General features: G+C 42.1%; 1 pseudogene; it reads right to left on the bottom strand.

The window, feature by feature from the left end:
* Positions 1-441: 441 nt before the first annotated feature.
* LOC147438149 (putative polyamine transporter At1g31830 pseudogene) lies at positions 442-25,026 on the bottom strand (annotated as a pseudogene).
* Positions 25,027-25,689: the final 663 nt, after the last annotated feature.

The raw sequence follows: 25,689 nt of genomic DNA, 5'->3' as shown, positions 1-25,689 counted from the left end.
AGGAGAGTTGAAAGAGAGAAAGAGAGATCAAAATGGAAACTCCTTTGTATATACCCCCCTTTCTCTTGATAGGCAGTGCCAACAAAAGAGAAGTACCATTTTACATGTCCTCCCAATGGCTTCCATCCCATTAAAATTGGAAGGAAAGACATGGGATATGGAGTCCTGGACCCTTCCTAAATTGATAAAGCTAGTCCTCCTATAACATCATACAAACAAAGACATCATGTCAAGTCTCCAAGTGCCAAGTGGAAAGTAAAGTCTAATACACGTCTTGCAATGGCATCAAAAACTGTCTCCACAAGTGAATGTTTAGGAAAGACCACAGCAAATCAATCAATTGCTCCATGAGATATTTAATCTCTATAATAAAAACATCAATTTTGTGCCTCTTCCATAACCTTGGACTCTGAATGTTTATGTAGGTACACAATTTTTGCCTTATGATGACCTGCATGCAGTTTCTCTAAGTATAATATGCAAATAGACATACAACAATAGCCCCCCAACTGTGAGCACATAGCTAAGTACTATGACCTTAATTAAGAGAGGAGAGAGCAACCACAAAGATCAGGAGAGCACAAGGTGAAACGCACATGGCGATGCCTTCAAAGGTACCAAGTGGTGTGAAGAAAGGACGGGCTTGAAGAGGTTTTGTAACTCTCAGCCAAATAAAAGCGAAAAACTCCCAACAACATGCCATAGCTGTACAAAGCATTCGCCGATTAAGTGACATCCTCAAATGACAAAAACAACAGGAGGAGAGCACCCACCGGAAACAGAAGGATGCAGATATAAGGCATGTTATATGATGAACTTAATGAAAAAAGTGCAGGCGAGATACCCATGTCTGCCATGCCTAACACCTGGAATGAGTTGTTGCTCATCTCTGCCGCAAATAACCCCACACAGGAAAGTGTTACTCCCAGTTCCATCCACCATTGAAACCACCAACCACAACCTCTTTGCCAAAATCGAGTAAAACCCAATATCCCATTCACTTCGCACCATGTCAAAGTGTTAACCCTCGTGGCTCACGGACACCCTATCGCCTACGACGGACACCGTAACCGTATTATTTATTTAAGTAGAGTCAGGCACCGGGCTTGTCGGTCCAATAGGAAAAGGTAGAGTGATCGCCGATGAGAGGCGCACTCTAACACGAACATGCTAGGGTTAGTTGGCTAAGCATGGGCGCCTAAGTGTGAATGGGGTGAGCTCACATAAAAGCCAATTAAACCTAAAATTGAGTCATTCTCTCATTGTGCAATAGAAGCTGCTCTTGCTCCATCTCCACCTTCTCCTTCACCATCTCCTTGTGTGTGTGTGTGTGTGTGTGTGTGTGTGTGTGTGTGTGTGAGAGAGAGAGAGAGAGAGAGAGAGAGAGAGAGAGAGAGAGAGAGAGAGAGAGAGAGAGTGAGAGTGTGTGTGCGATTGACCGTTGTGGCGGCACGACGGCGGCGAAGCGGTTGAGCGCGGCGTAGCAGCGTCTCCCTCTTCTTCGTGGCGCGGGAATCCTTCATTCGCAACTACGCAGGAAGGTGAGTGACACGCCGTTCTTCCTTGTGAGCTTGTCTGTTGTATGACTGTGTGCTAGGAGCCTTTGTGGCTCGCACACGGCGCGTAGCAAGTCCCTAGCCTTGACATTTTTGGCGTCGCTGCCGGGGAGCTGCTACGCGTGAAGCTCCAATGGCGACCTGTAAATTGTATTGAAGCTATTTTTTATGTAGGAAAGGCGCGGCTTAAGTTTGATCATTGTTGTTATGCAAAAACAGTAGAGAAAGACACAATGTTGTTGACTGCATTCAAGTTTTCTGTGTTCTGTTAAGCTCTGTTTTGTTAGTTCTATTAAGCTCCGATTTCAGCTTACACAGTTAGCATTTCTTGCGTTTTTGCGTTTTTTGCATTTTCTGGTTTGCACTGCACAGTTCTGTCAAGTTTCAATTTTCTGCATTTTCTGGTTTGTGCACAGTTAGGCGCACAGTTAGTTAATTAAGCAGGTTAGTAATTAAGTGAACCACTGATTAGCAGATAAGTAGGTAGGTGGAACAGTAAATAGTTAGGTGAGGTCAACGCGCACCAAAACGCGTACCAAATAATATCCAAAAAAAAATCTTTTTCGAAAAAAAATTTAAAAAAAATCGAAAAATAAAAACGTGAGTGAGGGGAGGTTAGATGTTCGATAATAAAAAATGTGAATTATAAAAACGGACGGGTTGGTTTGTATAGAAGTTAGATCGGGATCGGGAGCCCAAGCCCAGGCCCAGGCCTTAGTCCTCAATCTTATGATATATACTACACTCACTCTTATATATATACCCTACCCCTTCAAGAGGGAATGAGAGCATGTGGGACAAGTCCTCCACTCTCCTTCTTTATCTTCCCACTTGCACCCTTAGACTTGCTATTTGGAGCCTAGTTCCCCAGCTAGGAAAAGACTGTTTCGGGCTTTTCTGGAGCAAAATAGAACCAAACGGTGGGCTGTAAAGCACAGCGCGTCCCTCCTAGCGATACGCTCGTTTCGAGCTATCACACGGCCCATTCCACGACACGCTCTAAAAAATCTAGCAAAAAAACAAACAAAAAACACGCAAAAAACTAGTCACAAGGCCTCCTAGAGCAGCTTTTTGACACCTTAGGGTATCAAAAGCACATGCACTTACGCTCTGGGCGGGTGCTAGAACACGAGCATATTGAGGGTGCCTCTGTTCATACGGACACCCATTACCCATCCACGATAGGCTCTAGACCCTCAGCGGGGACACAAGGTAGCACCACCCAAGACCCTAAAATAGCCGCTAGTGATTTCTCCTCCGACTTAGAAATCATGGAAGCATACCCTACCCAAAACACTAAGAGAGAAGGCCATGCACCTCCCGAAGCTCCACAGCCTAGTACTAATATGTTTAGCCGTTTCATGGAAACATTAGATAGAGCTACTCGCTCGGAACCTGATGCAAATGAAGCACACGAAGGGGGTGGGGAAGTGGACTCTCCTTTCACATCGCACGTGGACCCCACACCCCCAAAGAGTGTCCATGTGGATATCCTGCCAACTTCTTACCAAGAAGGCCCTGTTGAGCTGCCTCCTTCAGAAGTTCCCTCTAGAGTACCATTGGTGACAAGTAAAACCACGGGGAGCAACATTGCTTCTACCTCACAAGAAACCGTTAACACGTCGACTCTAGAAGGATTGTTCATTAACGATCATTGGACATACGACCTCCACACTGAGGTGTTGACGGATCTACACTCTGGCCACGCCTACCATGTAGAATGGATAGAGATTGTACAATCCACCTCTAGTGCCACGAGCATCGAAGATCAACAGAAAATGATCTGTAATGTTATCCATGGCATTATTCAATCGGAAAGGCAAAACCGAGGGGTAAATATACTCTCAACTGGCCCCATGAGATTTATGGATACGAGCAAGGCTCAACAGCCTACTCTATCACAAATGGAGACTCCTCTAATGAGTCCCATGGACCCATCTTACGTCATTTCACCTGGGGTCTCTATGCAATCTGAGCCTCCGAGCGACAACTTTAGCTTCCCTAACTTGGCTCAACCCTCTATTAAGGAAAACACAGTGCTCACTCCAAGGATAAGCCTGACAGAGAATGTACCGATGACATCTACGGTTAGCGCAGTGCCACTACCTAGTGTCGTAGTACCTAATATGGGGCCTCGACCGTATGTGCCTCTAGCCCCTTATGCACACATGGCCCCCACACCTCCAATTGTACCACTTGTTTATGCTCCTCGAGTGCCGCTCCCTAGACCTTATCCGAGTGGACCTATGCCCGGTTATGTTCCATATCTTGCATCATCCACACATATGCCAAGACCGGTACCCGTCCCTCTCCCACATATGATTCCAAGAGTACCTCCACCGGCCCTGCCTCCTCACATAGGTGACTTGGCAGCATTTGCTCAAACCATAGGTCGATCTATCGCGGAAAATATGCGTCATGCATATGATAGAGAGCCTAGAAGTAAGGCAGTACAAATTGCCAAACTCACGCAAAAATTCAATAGGGACGAAGATGCTAGAAAACACATTGAAGTGTTTGAACAAGTATGTGATTCCTTAGGGGAACGCAACGAACTACATAAGTGCAATGCCTTAAGCTTGACATTAAGTGGGAAGGCTGGAGATTGGTATAGAATCCTAAGGGTGGACGAGAAAACAATCTACCCTACCCTTCGAAGGTTGTTTCTAAAGGAGTACATACGAGAAGGTGTGCTTTGGGGTGTAGCATCTCAGCTACAAAAGGCCGAACGTAAGGAAGGAGAGTCAGTAAGGGATTTCATTAGTCGTCTAAAGCACTTAAACTCTCGCTGCCCTGTAAATGAGCGCTTCAACAATAACCAACTTCTTGATCGATTCATTCGAGGGTTGAGGAATGAAGGAATCTATAATGGACTAGTGATTAGAGGTATCACAACCTGGGAAGATGTCACTGCCAATGCAATCCAATTAGAGGACAACTTGATGATAGCAGGCATGAGGGTGTCTACTGACACGAGATCCACTAGCTCACAAGCCATTGTGTATGAACCCATGACTGCAAAGCCCATTGCCAATGAGCCAAAGGTATTTGAGACATTCTTGACAGACCTCACCAAGGCAATCCAAGAGTCTCTGAAGGATAATCGACCCCCTCAAAATAGTCACATGTATCTAAGAAGGGAGCAACAATGGTGTTCCATTTGCTTAGGTCCACATAGCACTAGTGAGTGCCCTACGTTTAGAGTAAAATTTAATGGAACTTGCAACGCATGTGGTAGGTATGGTCACCAAGCTAAGGATTGTTTAATGATCAAATGTATGATGGCAAATAGACCACCTGTAGCCTGGACGGATGCACCTCGAGCTCCTGTATTGATGCCTGCTCCACCTGTTGAGCAACTACCGCAACACATGGTCCCTAGATCTCAAAATGTTGTACAAGCTACACCGCTACCACCTCCTGTGCTAGGACCGCAGCCCCCGCATCCAAGAGTCGCCCCTATGAACCAAGTGGGCTACCCACAAATATGTGGACAAGTTTTGGTATTTACATCTCAAGGCTACTATCTTTCAAAAAAAAAAGACTTCACAGAGAAAAAGCAAAAATTATGTGCGAGATTACATGAAGAAATGGCCGAGGACATCAACTTTCAATGGCCTGGTTGTATCACCAAAGTAATCCACCACAGTATGGTTGCTTTGTGCATCAATTTTCAATAAGGAGCTAGAAGGAATGCCAAGCCCATGGAAAGAAAAGACAAAAGTGATGCAAAGGGGAAAAACAATGCCCAAAATTCTTCGCAAGGCAACTCCAAGAACAACAAAACAATTGGTCCAAGGAGAAGGGAGTTTACAAGGGTAAACACAAACTCTCTCCTAAAGAGCTAGAAGTTAAGACTCCTAGAGCTTCCACAATTGAAGCTCCAAAAGAGGATGCTCATTGCAAAGGATCACCTCTCTCGCTGCTTGGAGAAAAGCAAGGGAGCATGATGCCTTCATCTTGTTTGACCCTGGCTCTACTTACAATTTCATATCAACGGAGTTGGCCACTAAGTTGGACATTCAAGCTTTCAAGATGGGAGATATTGTAACTATCGATGGAGCTTTCAATGGACAACAAGCCTCCATTACTCCCTTGATTGGGAAGTTGAGTCTTCATGTCCAAAGCTACTTCAAAAGAAGACTTTTCCATCTCTCCTCTCCAACATGAGGATGTTATCCTAGGGGCACCATGGTTCAACCGCCTGGCTGTCAATATGATGTTTCTTGAAAGGAGAATCTACTTCACCTACGAGGAAAATAGCATGTATATAGATTCTAGTGAGTCCAGTCGTACTATACCACTTGTAAACCCACATGCTTTTGATAAGTCAATGCAAAGCTCCGTTTCTGCGTACATGATCTTTGTCAAATAGTCTCTAAATTATGCTAATGTTTTAACAAGCAAAGTGTTAGGAATCAAGAGATATTAGACTTGTCCAATTTTCTAAATGGATTCCAAGATGTGTTTATTGATGATATCCCTATGGAATTACCTCCAAAACGAGGGGATGATGAGGATCAAATTGAGCTCCTACCAGGAAGCTCACCACCTAACAAGCCTCCTTATTGAGTTTCCCAAGCTCAACAAGAGGAGATCATGAGGCAAGTACAAGAATTGGTAGACAAAGGGATGGTGAGGCCTAGCTCCTCTCCCTTTTGTTCTCTAGTCCCTTTAGTGCAAAAGAAAGATGGTACATACCGCATGTGTGTGAACTATCGAGCGTTAAACCATATCACTATCAAAAATAATTTTTTGTACCATGGGTAGAAGATTTTTTTGATAAGCTACAAGGTTCGACCTACTTCAGTAGGATTGACCTTAAAAGTGGCAATCATTAAATAAGGAGAGTAAATGAAGATATCGTAAAGACCGCGTTTCGTACAACGTTTGGTCTTTATGAATATCTAGTCATGCCTTTTGGCTTGATTAATGCACCAACCACATTTATTTGTTTAATGGAAAAATCTTTAGACCCTACCGCAACTTCACTAGAGTGCTCGATGATATTATCATCTACTCCAAGTCCTTGGAGGAGCACATGCAACATCCCCAGGTAATTTTTCAAGCTTTGAGGAAGAACAAGCTTTTTATCAATCAAAATAAGAGCGAATTTTTCCTTCAAGAGATTCAACACTTAGGTCATATTATCTTACAAGACGGTATCCATATGGATCCATCAAAGTTGGAGGTAATAAAAGCATGGCCTAATCCAAGGAATCTACATGAGCTACAAAGCTTTATTGGTATGTGTGCATACAATAGACACTTCATAGAAAAATTCTCTCAAATAGCAAGACCATTGCATGACTTAACAAAAAAAATTGAAAAATACTTATGGACTGCTAAGGAGCAAAATTCTTTTGACAAGCTCAAAGAGAAGCTTACCTCCCAACCAATCCTTATGCTTTCGGATCTCTCAAAGCCATTTGAGGTCCAATGTGATGCTTGTGGTGATTGCCTTGGAGCAATTTTACTTCAAGAAGGGCATGCCATAGCATATGAGAGCCAAAGGCTCAATGCCGATGAATGAGTCTTGGACATATACAAAAATTATCTTTTAGCTATTCTACATGTGCCCTAGACACATGGAAGCACTATTTATTAGGGACCCCATTTATTTTGTGAACGGACCACCAAAGTCTCAAGTACTTCATGACACAAACCAAGCTTTTCGACAAACAAATGAGGTGGGAAAAATTGCTTTCGCAATTTATTTCATATTGCTCACATTGCTGGTAAGCATAATCAAGTGGCCGATGCACTTTCACAATGACCAAGAGTTAATGCGGTGTCTATAGCAACTCACACTGATCTATCTTCTATGATAGACTGACTATGATACTAATCCCAACTTTAGAGACATAATGTCAGCCCTTGCATTGGGGAATAAAGAAGAACCATTCACCATGAAGGATGGTTATCTTCTCCATGGCAATAGGCTATGTGTTACCCACTCCCTTCGTGAGAAAGTCATCTATGAATCCCATGCTCCTCCCTATGCGGGGAATAGAGGTATTCAACCTACTTGTTGAGGAGTAGAGATGTACTTCTATTGGCCTACCATCAAAGTAGACATACAAAAGTATGTTTCAAAATGTGTGGTATGCCAAAAGACCAAGTATGATAGAGGGAAGCAACCTGGATTACTCCAGCCTTTCCAATCCCTAATTCACCATGGGAGAGTATATCCATGGATTTTATCTTTGGATTACCCAAGTCTATCCATGGGAATACGGGAATTTGGACAATAGTCGACAGGTTTAGTAAGCAAGCACACTTTATTTTTGTGAAAAAGACTATTAAGGCACACCAAATGGCAACCCTATTCATATCTCAGATTTTCAAACACCATGGATTGTCAGCATCCATCCTGTCAGATAGAGTTCCTAGAATGACAAGTAATTTTTGGAAAGGTCTCTTTGAAAATCTAGGTACAAGATTGAATTTCTCTTTGGCCTATCACCCACAAACGGATGGCCAAAGTGAGACAGCTAATCTTATGATTCTCAATCTACTAAAGACTTATGTTAGAGAAGTAGATCAACGCTCACAATGGGAAAATTATTTATCCCTTGTAGAGTTTGTGTACAATAATATTGTCCATACTACTACGGGAAAGGCACCTTCTGAGATCATAGAGGGAAGACCTAAAAGTCCCTTGGTACTTAAAGTACATGGGAATATCTTCGCCACCGATGAGTATAGCCGTGACCTACAAGAATCTTTCCAAAAGATTAAGGAGGCTATATCCATCTCTCAACAAAGGCAAAAAGCTACTGTTGATAAGCACAAAAGGGCCTTAACATTCAAAGAAAATGATTAAGTCTTACTCAAGTTTCCCAAGGCTTGATTTAGGCAAACAATGGACAAAATCCTACGGGCCATCAAAAGTATTATGCTAAACTATCAAAAAGATAATATGGTCCTTTTCAAATCTTGAAGCCAATCGATGACATGGCTTATGAACTCAAGTTTCCCAACCATTGGCTCATACACAATGCTTTCCATGTGAGCCAGCTTAAGACCTACAAAGGCGAGCCACCAAGAGAACCAACTATTGAAGACCCTCCAAAAATTGAAGACCAAGAAGAGGTGCTACAACCCAAAGCTATCATTCGGCATGAAGACAAGGTATTAGGACATGGTAAGATTATTCGACAGTATCTTATTAAGTTCAAAAATTATCCTTTTGAAGATGCTAGATGGATGCAAGGAATACAGCTTAAGGATAGTATGAACCTTGTCAATGCTTACAATGCTACATTAGAGTAAGAAAATGTACATGTTTCTTTTAAATGATCAATGTTTTTGTCTTATAAGACTAATTCTCTTTTTATTGCGGCACAAATTTAAGTAGTATGCATGCTTAGAATCATGTTTGTGTGACGACGTCTCTCAAACACCAAGTAGAATTTGTCACTCTACTTTGGGAAAATGAAATGGACTAAAGAGCAGACATGCTTGCGGAAGCTAAGTCTCCCAAGCCCCAAATGGATTAGTCATCCATCTTGGAATGATGTTGTAGGGTAAAAAGGGATCCTCTAACCACTAAGAAACATCAACTGACAACTAAGACTTTATCTCTTCTACCTCATAGTCGAGGACGACTATGATTTTAAGAGAGAGGTAATGTCATAAAATCTAATATCTAGCCAAACCAAATGATTTTCTCATGTTGAATTGATCATTTAATGTGTAAGAATAAATGGTAACAAGGGTTAGAATATAGACATGTTGTAATGGGAATGGCCTATGAACTTAGAGAATAGCGGAATTAAGAGAATTAGAGTGAGCAACTTTGAGAGCATAGATGGTGAACTTAATTGGTAGTAGCAACTTAATCATAACACTTAATTAACTAGGCATGAGCAATACCTTTGCAAGAGAGAGAGAGAGAGATGGAGAGAGAGAGAGAGAGATTTTAGAGAATATGACAATAGTTGAGGACCGGATTTATGTGGAGCCGGTCCCCCCTCCAAAAGGCATTTGTATTATAGATTCTCTCATTAAGAGAGACTTGGTACAATACAATATTTGTGTTCCTTGAGACCTCTTTGGCAGTATGGAGATGGAAGCTTCATACACCAAGCTTTTGCATAATATCAACAATCAATCTTAGCTTGAAAACAATCAAGAACTCGTGTGAACATCATTAGTCTTTGTGTTCCCTAAATCATTTGAGTGCATGAGGATGTATACTTTTATGCATCAACTTGTGCATGAGGCTGTATACTTTTATGCATCAACTTGTGCCTAAATCATTTGAGTGCATGAGGCTGTATACTTTTATGCATCAACTTGTGCCTAAAGCAACAATTAATCTTCCTTGCAATACAATTAATCTACTTGCATTAAGTAACTAATCTACTTGCAATAAACCATTATCCTTCTTGCAATAAGCACATCTTTTGGTATACCATACATTTTGAAACAAACTCTTGTATGTCCTTGTTTCTTGGTAAGCCAATACAAGTATGCTTTTATTCCTAAAAGAATAAATTCGAATTCCTCTTTGCCCCGCATATGGGAGGAGCATGGGAAGTGAGGAAGATATAGCCTATTGAGGTATGGAAGATAACCATCCTCTAACGTGAGAGGTTCTTTTTCTTCCATTTGTAAAGGCTATTATTATATCCCTAAAGCCTGGGTTAGAAGCATATTTAACAATCATAAAATATAGTTCATTGGTAAGTTGCTATTGATATCCTATCTACCCTTGGCCATCGGGAAAGTGCATCGGCTACATGTTTGTGCTTGCCAGCAATGTGAGCAATGTAAAATTTAAATTGCAAAAAGAAATTTGCCCACCTCATTTGATTGTCGAAGAGCTTGGTTTGTATCATGGATGGAGTCCGCAAGAATTACTTCCATGTGTCAACAGCATATAAAACAGCTCGTAGTTCCTTTTGTATATGTCCAGCATTCGCTCATTGGATTTGAGTCTTTGAATCTTGTATTCTATGGTATTCCCTTCTTGAAGCAATTTTTTGCTTGAAGGCATGCATCCAGGCATTACATTGGACCTCAAATAGCTTTGAGAGATCCCGTAGTGTTAGCATAAGTTGAGAGATAATTTTCTCTTTGAACTTGTCAAAAGTATGTTTCTCTCTTTGTAGTCCATGTACACTTAACGTTCTTTTTTGTTAAGTCATGTATTGGACCTACTATAAGCATGAATTTTTCCTATGAAACATCTCTAGTATGCACTCATACCTTTAGAGCTTTGCAACTCATGTAGACTCCTTGGATTAGGCCATCTTTTTATTACCTCTACCGTTTGTGGTTCCATACAAATACCACCTTTAGAGATAATGTGACCTAATTATTGAATCTCTTCTTTAAAAATCCACTTTTCTTTTGGTTAGAGGAAAGCCTAATCCCTCTCAAAACTTACCAGTTCATGATATTGCCTTTTGAAATCCTCTTGTGGAGCTTATAAAGCTCAATAAGGAGGCTTATTAGGCAATGAGCTTCGTGGTAAAAGCTCCATTGCATGGTCATTGTCCCCTCATTGTGGAGATAGCTCACGGGGGTATCATCAATAAAAACATTTTGGAATCCATTTAGGAATGTAGAAAATTCTAATTCCTCTTTATTCCCGTCTTTTTTTTTTTATTGTTATTGGTTGAAACATTGAATTCATTTACAGAATTTTCAAAAAAAATCATGTATATATGAATATATAGATTTTCATTAACTTACGAAAAGCATGCATATTTACATGGTATAGGATTCTACCCGACTCATAAACATGTATGTACATATCTCCTAGCTTAGGAAAAACAAAAGCCTTTTGCTATGAGAATCCTCTTTTGGAGTTTCCAGCATAGAAACTCAAGGCGGCTTGTTGCATGCATTTCTTTGGGGACAAGCACGATAGACATGCCCTTGTTGTCCACACTTGTAACATTTGTTATCCTTACGATAACACTCTAGCTCTGTTGGAGAGAGTCTATTCTTACCTTTGTAGACTCCTTTCTCCTTAGATTTGTTATCGGTGTTGCTAGAGTTGCCTTTGGAGGAAGTTTGAGCATTATTCCTTCCTCTAGGCTCATTTTGATCCTTCACTTCCATGGGCTTAGAGTTTCTCTTAACCCCTTGTTGAAAATTGATTTGAGAGGCGACCATGGTATGGTGTATGACCGCCGATATGGCATTAGGCCTTTGTGAGTTGATATACTCGGCCATCTCATCAAAAAGACCCGCACAAAATTGTTGCTTTTTCTCCTCAAAGCCTATCTTTTTGTAGACACTGGCCTTGAGAAGTAAATCCCAAAACTTATCTACATACTTCTGGATAGACTCGTAGGGGGAGAGAGTTTCAAGCTTTGCCATTCTGTGAGGACATTGTCTTTAGTGTTGCTTGCCAGCAATTTTTTCATGATGGAGGCTCTTAAAGCCTTCCATGTCCTTGGAGCTTTCCTTTGGCCTCGTAGGCTTGCCCACCATTGACGAGCGGAGCTCTGAAAATGCATAGATACCTGACGCAGTTTAGAGGACTCCATAAAGTCCTCATCACCAAAGGCCACATCAAATTGTTGGATGAAGGCCAAGATCTTGTCCGTTGCACCAAAGGTGCCATCATAGGTAAGAAAAGTGGTGTCCTTTCCTCCCTCCTTGAACTTCTTCAGCTTCTTGGACCTTCTCCATACCAGATAGGACTTGCGATGGCCTTTCCTTTTGGGCTCTTTGAGAGAAGATCCACTACCTTCATTGGAATATGAGGAAGGTGATGAAGATGGAGAAGAGGGCGACCTCTTTCTCTCCTTTTCCTTCTTTTGGTACCTCTCTTCCTTTTTGTGAGAAACGAGGAGGAGGACTTTCCGGCAATCTTTCTCTCTTGGGGGGAGTTGGAGATCGTTGAGGCTGCCGTCTTCTTGGAGCCACATCTTCAGAAGTATTGGGAGACTCACTTCTTTCTCCTTTTCTTGGGGAAGGCTCTATAGTAGACACTTCACCTTTCTTCTTGGATGGAGGTAAGCCCGCTAGTAATCATTTAAGCGCTTCATATGGGTTCTCCTCTTCTCTCACCGTAGAGAGCCCTCTCTTGGAAATCTCTTAAAGAGATTTATCAGGTGCTCTCTCTTTTGGGGGATTTTGGAGAATCCCATAACTATGAAGTTGTTGGAAAACTTCACCTTGTAGGGCTGGGTTTCCCATAGCTTGTTGCAGCTTAGAAACAAGTTACTTGATAAACATGGGAGCATCATATTAGCACCTTCATGTGCAAAATCAAAGTTATCAATACTCGTTCTACTCTCTTGATTATTGTTAGCCATGTTAACAAAATTTATGTATGTACTTAGTGTATGATTTGGCAATTCAAAACCTTAGTTGCCACTTCTCTTAGCCTTTGAAAATCAGCTCTTTAGTATCTACACCCATGGCTCAAAGTAGTTAATTATAGAGACTAGAGGAGTAGGTCTAACATAGCAGAGTTGCTGAGGGTTAGCTCCTTTCGGACTTCTTATGGCTCAATAATGGTAAAGCCATAGGCAAGTCTAAAAAGACTCCATTATTAAGTCCAAAGCTCTCGAGGTGTGCACCATATCCCACATAGTGGGCTCAACAAAACCGATAATAGATCCCAGTTCCACTTACCCTAATATAATTAACAACATCAACCATTTATAGGCTACTTAAGGACCTCTCTTCTTAAGCAAGAAAAGGGAAACCAAATGCTCTGATACCAATGTAATGGGAATGTCCTATGAACTTAGAGAATAGCGGAACACACACACACCATCACACAAGGAAATCTTGGTCTAAAGAATCAACAAGGACGCTTGTCAAGTTCCTCACCATGTTGCTCTCATGGTGTGCCTAAAGCCTATTGGTTGGCATCTCAAGGGGTCCAATGATAATTTTTAGTCAATTAAATTGATTTTTTATGCATTTATCAAGTCCTCTCTCTCAAAGGGAAAGGGGGAAACTTGTCCTAAGGCTAGCATGGTTTCTTGTTGTGACTAAAGCATGTGATTGGCTACGCTTGTGCGAGCCATCAAATGCTTATGCAGATGGCTGTGAGGAGAAAATAGACACTAGTATTGCCTACGGACTTGATACATTGGAAGAGTGTCCTATATACTACATGGAAGATTGTTGGGGGCAAGTCAAGCCGGTTTATCAAGCTGCTGCTCTCGCATCCAGAGGTCAAAATATCAACACCCAGGCTAGGAGGCCACCTCTTCAATGCTACGAGTGTGGTGGACCACATCGGGCAGCGGAGTGCCCTATTAGGCTGCAAAAGAATGCTGCACAGATGCAAATGAATCAAGGGAGCACGTCTGCAATGCCAATACTCACATGTAATCGTTGTGGCATAGATCACTTGATTGCCCAATGCCCCTATAACCCAAATGCACCTAAAATCACACCCCTAAATTTGGTCGAAATTGCTAGTGTGACATCGCCAATACCACCCGTCGCACCCGCTTATGCGATTACACGGTCCATGCTTCAAGGGCCAGGCCATATTCTCGAAGAGAGAGATACCACGTCAGTTATCCAAGCAAAGAAAAAGAAGACACGAAGGAAGAGGTCGCAGAATACGGGAAATTCAAAGCCAAGTTCCAAAACAAACATAGGAACAGGAGATGACCTCGTGTATATGAATGACCTCGAGGATGATTCAGATTCAGTAGAGACAATGGAGACTAGAACCAATACCACAAAGGGAAAGACAGACAAAGAAAACCGTAACATGGAACCAAATGAAAACCGAATAAGAGAAAACCATAAAGAGCCTCTGAAAACACCACAAGTGTTTCCAAATCCAATCCAAGACCCCCAAGATAAATCACAGGGGCAAAAAGGGAAGAATCGTAAAAAGAAGATTGGGACGTACCCAAACCCAGTAGACGAGATTGAGCAGGTGAAACATCTAAGAGATTTAGTGGAGGAGACTCAAAGGAAACTAGAACCAGAACCCATGCATGTCAAAATTCATGACACAGTGTTTCCCACGCAAGTTCATCCACCCCACATGAACCATAGACCGTTAGCCATATCTAGTATCATCCAAGAAGGGAGTGAGGACGGGACATCAGAAAGTGAGCATATACCCTTCTTGTTGGAAAGGATGTTTAACGAAGGAATACCTGATCCCATTGAGGAATATGAGATTCCATCCTCACCAGTTCCTAGTCAAGGACCTACACCCTGCAAAATGCCAATGAATGTTGCCAAACTAGTGGACTTCATGTCTTCTGAGGTCCGAACCACGATCATAGCAAAGCTGTATGGAGATCCTGAGTTATTCCTTGCACTTCGAGCATTCCTTAACGGAGAGCTACGAACGGGATTACCGCAGTTTGCGCAACCAAATAGGCCTGACTCGATTATGATTGATGAGGAAAATCATGTGCAATCACTTGACTTAGATGGACACGAGTCCGTGATCGAGGTACCCATTAATGAATTAGGACAGTATTTTGAAGGCGACGTGTCTAATGCGACCCTACCCATTACTACCAAGGGATTAACTATAAAGGGAATTCTTGATGGTGATGCGGGAGTTAGCATCGTTACAAAAGATTGTTGGGAATCCATGGGAAAACCCCGCCTCAGTGTTACTAACATTGTGGTAAAGATGGCAAATGGTACCATAGCCAAACCTATGGGGATGGATGCTCAAGGATCTTAAGATCAAAGTTCTAGGACACAAGGTACGATATACGTTCATTGTAATGGATTTCTCTAAACACCTTATGTCATATGAAATGATTTTAGGACGACCATTCATGAGGGAAGCACAAATGGTTCATGATTGGTCTAAAAATCATGTCTATTTGCAATTCCAAGACTCTGTCCTTAGAGTGGATTTGGTGACTGGTAAGGTACACCCCTTAGGGAGTAAAACCATTATTGATCATCGCTCTGACACCACAGTTTACTCGGCCCCACTACAATATTGTTACACTTGTAAGAAGGATACAGACATTGGCCAAGATTCTCCTTACATGGATGTGTTACCGGGTATGACGGAATCAGACAACGTAGACTGGGTACACCTAGCTGCAACCATAGATACCTGGGGAAATAGAAGAACCACTTGGGTCACACCAGAGGGGGAAGAGGTACCACAAATTGCACCTCTGAACATGATAAGTGTCATACATGCGTCTTCTAAGGGCAAGGCAATTGTGGACCAATCTGACAGTGACACCGATAGCTCAATAGAAGACTTTAACCAACACGACTCAGACACTGACTTCCACAGTGAAACGGATTCTGAATCTCATGAATTAAAGAGTGGAGCAAGTTCAGAGTCAAAACATTCGGAAGGACCGAGCACATCAACCCATGATAGCTCCTCCGAGAGTGAAGAGGACACCAACGAGGACTCCTTTAGTGAGCCAGATCTAAATGCAAATCAAAAGCAGGTCTCAAATAAGAAAAAGAAAAACTTTAAGAGGCATCGATATCGAGCCAATGTACGTGCTAGGATAAAAAAGAAGAGATCCTCAGCATAATGGCTCAGTTATATAGGAGCATGTGATGCTCATCGAAAATTGGTAGACGATTGGGGTGAATATCTCCAAAATGTTATGTGGTGTAGACCACGACCCCATGACATAGCCCAATTAGAGATCATAGACAAGCCAAAGTTGAGCCGCACTGCAAGGAGGCGTCAAAACCAAGAGTTAGCTCAACAACACAAGAAAGCAGAAATGGAAGCACAGACCAAAGCACAACCAGAATCCACAGACTTGCATCCTGCACCAGAACATTTCAAATCTTACACCACAGGGGAAGCAAAGGTTGTGTACACAAAAGCCCAAAGAATACCTATCGATGGGAATAATGGAATCTATGATGGTCCGGCAATAGTTAAAGAAATAGAATTAGCCGACCCCGGTGAAGAATCAAAACCTGTTTTTATTGCCCAAGACCTCACAGAAGTTGAAGAGGCGGTCCTCAAAGAGCTTCTCAAAGAATTCAAGGACATATTCGCTTGGACATACCATGATATAAAAGGTGTTCCACCTTCTGTGGTCCAACATACAATCCCTATGATTAGCACTGCGAAGCCCGTACAACAAAGACCCTACCCGATGAATCCTAAGTACGCAAAGATCATTCAAGAAGAACTAGAAAAGCTTATCAAATGTGGGTTCATATATCCTATTGAACACTCTGAATGGGTGTCTCCAATAGTTATCGTGCCAAAAAAGAATGGGAAACTCAGGGTGTGCGTGGACCTCAAAAAAGTTAATGCAACTACTAGAAGAGACCATTACCCCCTACCATATTCCGAACATGTACTCGAAAGAGTTGCAGGCAAGGAAGCTTATAGCTTTCTAGATGGGTACTCAGGCTACAACCAAATCACGATAGCGCTAGAGGACCAAGTTAAAACTGCCTTCATCACGGAATTTGGCGTGTTTGCATGTGGTGTGATGGCTTTTGGCTTAACAAATGCTCCTGCTACATTCCAACGATTAATAAACACTGCTTTTAAAGAATATTTGAGAGAGTTTTGTGAAGCTTTCTTAGACGACCTTTGTGTTTACTCTTCTTGGAAAGAACATCTATCATGTTTGCGGAAGGTGTTTGAAAAGTGTAGGTTATATCGTATCTCATTGAACCCGTTCAAATGCCAATTTTGGGTCAAGCATGGAGTTATTTTAGGACATATAGTATTTAAAAATGGTATCTCAACCGATGAGAGCAAAATTAAAGTGATTCTAGAGTTACCACCACCAACCAATTACAAGGGAGTTCAAAGGTTCATGGGACACGTGGGTTATTATCGACGGTTTATTTTATTTTTCGCTGAGATAGCACGTCCTTTGTACAAGCTTCTCATTGAATTTAAATGGACTGAAGAGTGTGACCAGGCCTATGAACAATTGAAGAAAACACTAGCAAGTGCTCCGATTTTAAGGACACCTAACTGGGATGCCATTTTCCATGTGCATATTGATGCATCAAACTTTGCTATTGGGTGTGTTCTCACTCAACCAGGAGAACATAAATTGGACTATCCCATTAGCTTTGCAAGCCATCAATTGAACGATGCTGAAAGGAACTACACCACTACAGAGCGAGAAGGTTTAGCAATGGTTTATGCAGTAAAGAAATTTCGCTACTACCTTCTGGCAAACAAGTTTGTATTTTATGTGGATCATCAAGCGTTGCTGTATCTGGTAAACAAGCCATGCTCCACAGGAAGAATCACACGATGGTTGTTAATTCTTCTGGAGTTTGATTTCACGATTGTAGTGAGACCCGGTAAAAGGCACGTCATGGCTGATCATTTGTCTCGCATACCCAATGGTAAACCCCTACAGGAGTTGATGATGAATTACCCGATACTTCCCTATTCATAGTTGAGACTATGCCTGAATGGAGTGAGAACATTGTTAACTTTTTAGTTAATGGTTTTCCACCCAAGGAACTTCGTAAGGATATCGCTCGAAGGCTAGTAAAAGAATGTGAACCCTATTGTTTGATTACCGGAACTCTGTATAGATTAGGCAAGGACGATATTCTTAGGCGTTGTGCCTGCGAGGATGAATATTTGTATATCTTGCAAGAAGCACATATGGGCATAGCAGGAGGACATTTTTCAGGAGACCTGAATGCTAGAAAGGTGCTGCAATCAGGCTATTGGTGTCCAACTTTATTTAAGGATGCATCACTTATTACAAAAGGGTGTGATGAGTGCCAACGTTACAAGACCACACAGCGCAAAGACAGAATGCCCTTACATCCGATTAAAGTAACCCAACCATTTGAAAAATGGGGCTTAGACTTTGTAGGTCCAATTAGTCCCGCAGCTCGCAACACTCAATCTCGATATATTCTAGTTGCTACGGACTATGTAACAAAGTGGGCTGAAGCTAAGGCTTCACAAAAAGCTGACGCGAGGACAACAGCTAAGTTTCTTTTTGAGAACATTATCACAAGATTTGGTTGCCCTTTTGAAATTGTTAGTGATAATGGTACCCATTTTATAAATGAGGTAATAAGAGAGCTTACCACGACCTTTATGATATCCCACCATAAGTCTACACCTTATTACCCGCAAGCTAATGGACAAGCCGAGAGCACCAACAAGACTCTAATCTCTATTTTAACCAAGCCGGTAGAAGCTCATCGCACTGATTGGGATTTGAAGTTGACATTTGCTCTATGGGCTTATCGTACTGCTTATAAAGTGGCTATTAATTGTACGCCATTCAAAATGGTATACGGACAAGAAGCGGTTATGCCTTGGGAGTTTGTCATTCCTAGTCTTAGGGTAGCTTCGCAAGAAGGATGGAATAGTAACCCCTTAACCGAGCGTTTGTATATCTTAGAAAAACTAGACGAAGAGAGACAGTTGGCTGTGCAAAATGCTCTTGTGGAAAAGGATAGGAGAAAGAAGTGGTTTGATCGCCATGTGAAGGACAAGGACATCAAAGTTGGTGATAAAGTCCTTATGTATGGAGTACGTAAAGAGAAGAAAAAGTTGAAATATGCTGGTAAAGGACCATATAGAGTATGTGAAATTACCCCACAAGGTACCCTTCGTGTGGAAACTCTTGATGGAGTTGAAACCATTGGATTCCTCAATGGGAGTAAATTCAAAAGATATTATGATCCTTTAAGCCAGGAAGAACTACAGGCCATTCATCAAAAGAAGGCCGCCAAAGCAGAGACCGAGTTAAAGAAGATACAAGCTCAAGCTGAGGCTAAGGAGAGACAACAACGTATAAGACAAAAACGAGAGGCTAGCCTTGGAGTCACAAATGCATTTCACGTGGAAATCAAAGAGGATTGGTTGGACTATGACACACCTCTACGATACCCTATTGAGTTAAATAGTGCCTATGGAAAAGTGCTATATAACGCCTTATTGGACACGGGTGCTAAATATAATCTGCTATCCTATGGGGTGTGGTGTCAGTTAGGAAAGCCACCTCTATCTGAGAGTATTATCCAAGTCAAGGGTGTCAACAAGAAAAAAACTACGGTTTTTGGAATCTGGCACACTTCTTTCAGTTATGACAATGGAATTGTAGCTCAAGACTTTTTGGTCATGCCTACTGGAACTATGGAGGGTAATATAAACCTAGGCCGCACGTGGATGATAGCCACCAACTGCACTATTGATTGGGGGACTGGGGGTGTTACAACGCAAAAGCCAACTCTTAGCCCTACCACTCAAGCCATAGTCCCTGAGATATTGCCTAAGGAAATAAAACCCAAGACATTGCATGTCCAGGAGGTTGAACCATACGTCCCCATAGCCCAACCCTCTAGAGCTTCAACTGATGTAGTTGAAAGAAAGCTTGAGACACACAAGAACCATCCTAATATAACAGAGAAAACATACAAGTGGGTCCCTAAAGCTTCTGTAGTGAGCATGGTTGATGCAAAAAAACGGAAACCTCGTAAGAACCGTCCCACTCTCTCCAAGAAATGTAAAGAAACGTTGCGTTGGATTCCTAAACGACTATTGGAAGCCCAAGGATACTATGAAGGAAATGATCAAATCTGGGTGCCCAAACGTAAAGTGTACTCTTACCTGTCACCTGGCCCATGTAAACCCAATCCTGTGGCTCCAAAACAAATTGAAAATCGCGGAAAGGAAAAAATCATGGAATGTTACACACCCGCTCTAGAGCTAGTTTGGGTACCAAAGAAAGAACGATTTGTTCCACCTAGCTCCGGAACAGAGAAATCAAATGAAGCTTCTTGCTCTTCATGTAGTTCCTATACGCAAATAGAAGCTTCGACACAACCTCCACCTACTACTGTACATATCCATACAAGCACGAAAGAGTTTGCACCTCCCGGGGTAAGTTCACCACCTACAACAATGTTGCAAATAAAATCATGGGAGAGTACCTTACCACCCTTGCAACTAGATGAAACGCATAGGGCGGTCGAAAACTATTGGTTAAAGCCTTCACCCATAACAACTTGGAACAATTGGTTTCAAAAGGTGACGACCTCATTCCAAAAGGTATGATCTACCCAAGGAAGGGGGGAGTGTTTGCTAACATCAATCATTCACTCGCTCCCCTCTCAACCTTCCTCCTTGACCTCTCAATTCCAATCTTAGGGAATGTATATATATAGCCTTATACTCACAAAAAACAAAAATAGTAAAGAGCAAGAGCGACTAGCAACGAGAGAGCACCCTATCAGATCTTACATATAAGTCCAAATTCACCGTGTCAATTCAAGCAACACACAAAAACAACTCTTATGTTTTAAAGGCCTAACCAAATCTATCTGTATTGTCAGAAATGGCTACTTCACCAGAGGCATGCACTTCTATTTTTGATGAAAGGTACCCTTTGTCTTTTCCTCAAGTGTTCTACGTATACTACCCTATACTTTCTTGCGAATGGGATTTGATAGAGAGCCTTGCATGTGAGAGAAATTTTGAGGAGTTAGAATGGCTGATACGTCTATGGCTAACTAGTGATCCCTACCCAGTAGTGAATGTGTCTCCAGTGGCACATGCTTATTCTTTTGCACAAGATGAGTATCCACGCATCGCGAGGTTCTTGATTAACATGCTTGCACAAGAGGATGATGAAGAGGAACTAATAGAGACCGAGGAAGACTATAGCCTCACGGACAACGATTTTATTTATCTAGATGATGAAGATAGAGGCCTAGCCTTAGGGTGGCCACCCGGTTTATATAATATCCTCTTCCCTTGATTCTAAAAGGGGTGACAGATAGGTAGGTTAGGGGTCTAGATTGTGTTTTGAGTTTGTTTTTTGGGAGTTTTAATTTTTCACACTGACATGCCTCCTAGAGGTATAGTGCCTGTTTTTGGATGTGTTAGGTAGGACTTATATGGATCTCTGTCCACATGGCTGAGGACATTTTGCTTCAACGAAATGAGCCACTCCATACCTCCACGTGTACTACTTTCCATGATTCATGTTGGTGGATATGTGTAATTGCTAATAATGGATTTTCATGCTTTGTTTGAGTGCAATAGTTATGATTGTTATCTGCCATTATAGATGTATAAATTTGTCTTTGATTAAGTTGATTGAACTCCAGTTTAATCTTATGGATGAGCCTGGAGATTAGGAGACCGTGACTTTAGGTTAACTCATTTACTTGACCACTAAGCTTAGCTAATAAAATTATCCGAGTATTTGAGACCTTAGGAATGTTTTAGGCACAGAAAGGCTTGCTCACTTAAACAACAAAAAACACTAGTGCGAATACTAAGGAAATGGAAGCAAAAAAAAACATAAGTGCCACAAATGAAAAATCTTACGCTGGAAGAGAAATCCTGGCTTGAATTGGTACTTCACTCACATGTATTGTCTATGGTACTAAAGCCCTAGAGGTTCCCAGTGTGGGCGCTTTTCCTTGAAAAGCAAAAAACCCCAGACATACAAAATAAGCACACACGTCACATGATTGGGACTCAAAGTAAAAAAGTATTTATTAAAAAAAATTAATAAAGAAAAATTAAAAGACTTCCATTGAGCTTACAGTTAACATTTCAAGCTTTTGTTTGCAGTTGTGAGAGCGAGTTGGCTAATCAAAGCTGAAAAGTATAATTAGGGAATCTTGCATTTAGATAATCTTTTTAGCTTAGCTAGTACTAGAGTAGTTGTTTTAACCTTAGTCATAGCTAACTAATTGATAGACTCACCCATAAACTCAAAACTCTTGATTAATTAATTTACTCAAAAGCAATTTATTTGTCTTTAATGGCAGTCTAACATTTCATAAATCTTGCATTTACTTATTTTCACATGTACTTTACATTCCCCTCATGATTTATGGCAATATAATTCCGCTTGCTAAAACAGTGACTTTGCCTTGCAGATTCAAATCTAGATGCTCTACAACATGGACATACCAAGCTTCAACTCAATAGCTTCCGAGGACGGAATCTACATCAGGAAGGGAGACAATGTTAACCCTCGTGGCTCACGGACACCCTATCGCATACGACGGACATCGTAACCGTATTATTTATTTAAGTAGAGTCAAGCACCGGGCTTGTCGGTCCAATAGAGAAAGGTAGAGTGATCGCCGATGAGAGGCGCACTCTAATACGAACATGCTAGGGTTAGTTGGTTAAGCATGGGCGCCCAAGTGTGAATGGGGTGAGCTCACATAAAAGCCAATTAAACCTAAAATTGAGTCATTCTCTCATTGTGCAATAGAAGCTGCTCTTGCTCCATCTCCACCTTCTCCTTCACCATCTCCTTGTGTGTGTGTGCGTGAGAGAGAGAGAGTGTGTGTGCGATCGAGCGTTGCGGCGGCACGACGGCGACGAGGCGGTTGAGCGCGACGTAACGGCGTCTCCCTCTTCTTCGCGGCGCGAGAATCCTTCATTCGCAACTACGCAAGAAAGTGAGTGACACACCGTTCTTCCTTGTGAGCTTGTCTGTTGTATGACTGTGTGCTAGGAGCCTTTGTGGCTCGCACACGGCGCATAGCAAGTCCCTAGCCTTGACACAAAGACACTAGTCCCTGCTAGTTTAGGTAAAAAATATGACAACCCTACCAACACCAACACCATGGCTTTTGGAAAAGATCTCTTAAGCTACTCCACTTCCCCTGCCAAGGTGCTTGCATTGTCCCAAAAGTTGAGATTCCAAAGGAGAATATTCATAAAGATTTGCCAATCTATATTTTGCAAGTCGACGTCCAGCCATTTGGATGGTTCTCATCTTGGAATAGCAAAACCTATCCTGATAACAAAATGAAGAAAGCAGGCAATCCCTATAGTGACCATCCACCAGCCAATAATCGTCAAACCCTTATCGTTGAGGTAAGTCAAGAGGCCTATGAACACAAAGCACCCAACAATGCGACCCCATCCTGACCCAATAGTGGGGCAAGATGGGCTGAAGGTAATCAAGGCAAAGAATGGGATATGTTGCATTCTATATAATTCCAGTTGTTCATTTCCACCACCCTTGAAGAAAGCCCCAGAAGGGCCCAAATGCAGCCGAGGACAAAAGGATGTACCCACCATTCTCTAGGAGTGTTGTGGCCATCTTTGCTGGGCTTTCGCATGCTCCATATAAAAGGGAGATATAAGGAGGCCAAGAAGGGACAACAACTTGCACATCATGCTGCTCTATACTGATAGGCCCTTATGACACTTAAAAGAATATTAGGAAAATTAGGGGAAAAACAATGAACTTCCAAGGAGGTATGGCTCAAACAACCTTTTTATAATAATCATCCATTGAAATGAGCGAGCTCATTGAATCTCTATTGCCTTGTACTTTTTCCATTTTCAATTCAAATTGCACTAGAAAACATGTGATAAGGAAAATTTCTTCTACTTGAACTCAAATGGGGTCTAATACAATTGCTTGTAAGCTAAGCAGATTGTTATATGCATGGGTCATATGAATGGATAATACCATTCTCATCATCTGCTTGTGTTCTACTGGATTTCTCCACCTTCACCAAGGCAGATTTGAGCAATGCAAAATTTACCAACCAGGTAACAATTCACTCTTGGATGAGTAAACGCTGAGAAGTGAATACATCAGATTTGTTGAACGTTTCAGCCAGCTCTACATAGACAAAAATCCTTGTTTAGACTACTTCCTAACAAGATTAGCGCACATGCAAATTGAAAGAGCAGAAGACCCAAATGCACAAATTGTAACAAACTCAACAAGAAGAGATACTCAGAGACACACTGTATTTGCTTCATCTCGATGAGTTCCCAGCACTCCCGCTAGTTTTGTACAAAAACATTTTAGCAACCAAAAACTTCCATGTATCAAAGTATTTGTCCCATCCTAAGGCTCAGTAGAAGAGAGAGAGCAGCAAGTCAAGGCAGAGTACAAATGTCAAAGACGAGGCCCAAGAACTAATTGCCATAGCCATCAGCAGGGAGTTATGGTAAGATGGGAAAATGGGGATAGAAATAATCAGCTCCATAGTTGGAAGATGCATCGCAGCTGATTGATCGGCGATGAGACGACCCGATGTCATCAAACCATTGTCGCCTCTCGCTGTCAAACCCTTTTCAAATATAATAAAAACAGTGTTGATGTTGCTGAAGCGGGCGGGCTCAGATACTTGATCATTCCGTTAGCAAGAGTAGTCGGCTGTTGTGGTTGCGACTCAGAAGGTACCTTTGCATCACAGGTTTACAAAAACACAACGTGACCTTAGGATTTGTAGCTGCTGCGAGGGTAGGCTGTGTATATAGGCTCATGCTGCAAATCAAATGGAAATGACTGGTAGCCCTGCAGAGATGGCGAGCAAGAAGGGCGCCCGACAGTGTCGGCAAACAGAACGAAAAGCACAAAAGCAGGTTGCAACGAAAAGAAAAAACGTGGAGAGAGGGCATAAGAGAAGGAAGAAGAACCTCACAGCCAGAGATGAGCATGGAGATGGCCACGACGGATATGAGGTTGAGGGCGGGTGGTTGGGGCTTCAACCACATGGGCGGCGTCAAGTCCCTCAAGGCCCAGATCATCGACCTCGGCCATGCCATGCACTACATGTGCCTTTCCCTCATCCTCGGCGGTTGCTTTGTTCTCCTTTGCACCTAGACTCTGACAGTGTCCCTTGCTCGCAACACCCTGCATTCAAGCTCCAGAGTCCCATCTTCCTCTCGCGCGTACCCGAAAAGAGACACAGATAGACCTGCAAAGCCTCAGCATAAGTGAGATAAATATCTAGTGTGTAATTCGAAAAGCATTTGGCCCAGGAGGTGGACGCATAGAGCATTGCTGTATATGAGGCTACTACGGGAGAGAGAGGTGCAGGTATCATGCGGGGAGAGAGGGAGATGGCAAGCGGAGCTCTGCCTACAGCTATGGCAAGGGGTGAAGAGGGCATGATAGTGATTTCTTAGTGCTCCGTTACTTTCCTTCCGATTTCCAAGATTCCCTAGGAATCATACGCACTAAGAGACTGGTCACAATTCCTATAGCTAAACCCTAAACCCTTCCTTTTCCTTTCGACCCCAAGCCAAGGGATCTTTGTTGATTCCCCTTAACGAGACACTTTGGCGGACCTGCAAAAGTAAATGTCCATTATTTATGTCCTTGGTCCAATAAAACAACAGACACAGCTGTGCAATTTTGAAAAATACACAAATGTCGTCTAAATGAGTGCCTACTATTTTATTTCAACCAATCAACATTTTCGACCTATCAAAAAATGCCTG

The sequence above is a fragment of the Adiantum capillus-veneris genome, chromosome 17 (genome assembly GCF_014529385.1).
Source record: "Adiantum capillus-veneris isolate H3 chromosome 17, ASM1452938v2, whole genome shotgun sequence".
NCBI lineage: Eukaryota > Viridiplantae > Streptophyta > Polypodiopsida > Polypodiales > Pteridaceae > Adiantum > Adiantum capillus-veneris.
The sequence above is the reverse complement of the archived record's forward strand: the minus strand, read 5'-3'. Positions and strand labels throughout refer to the sequence as shown.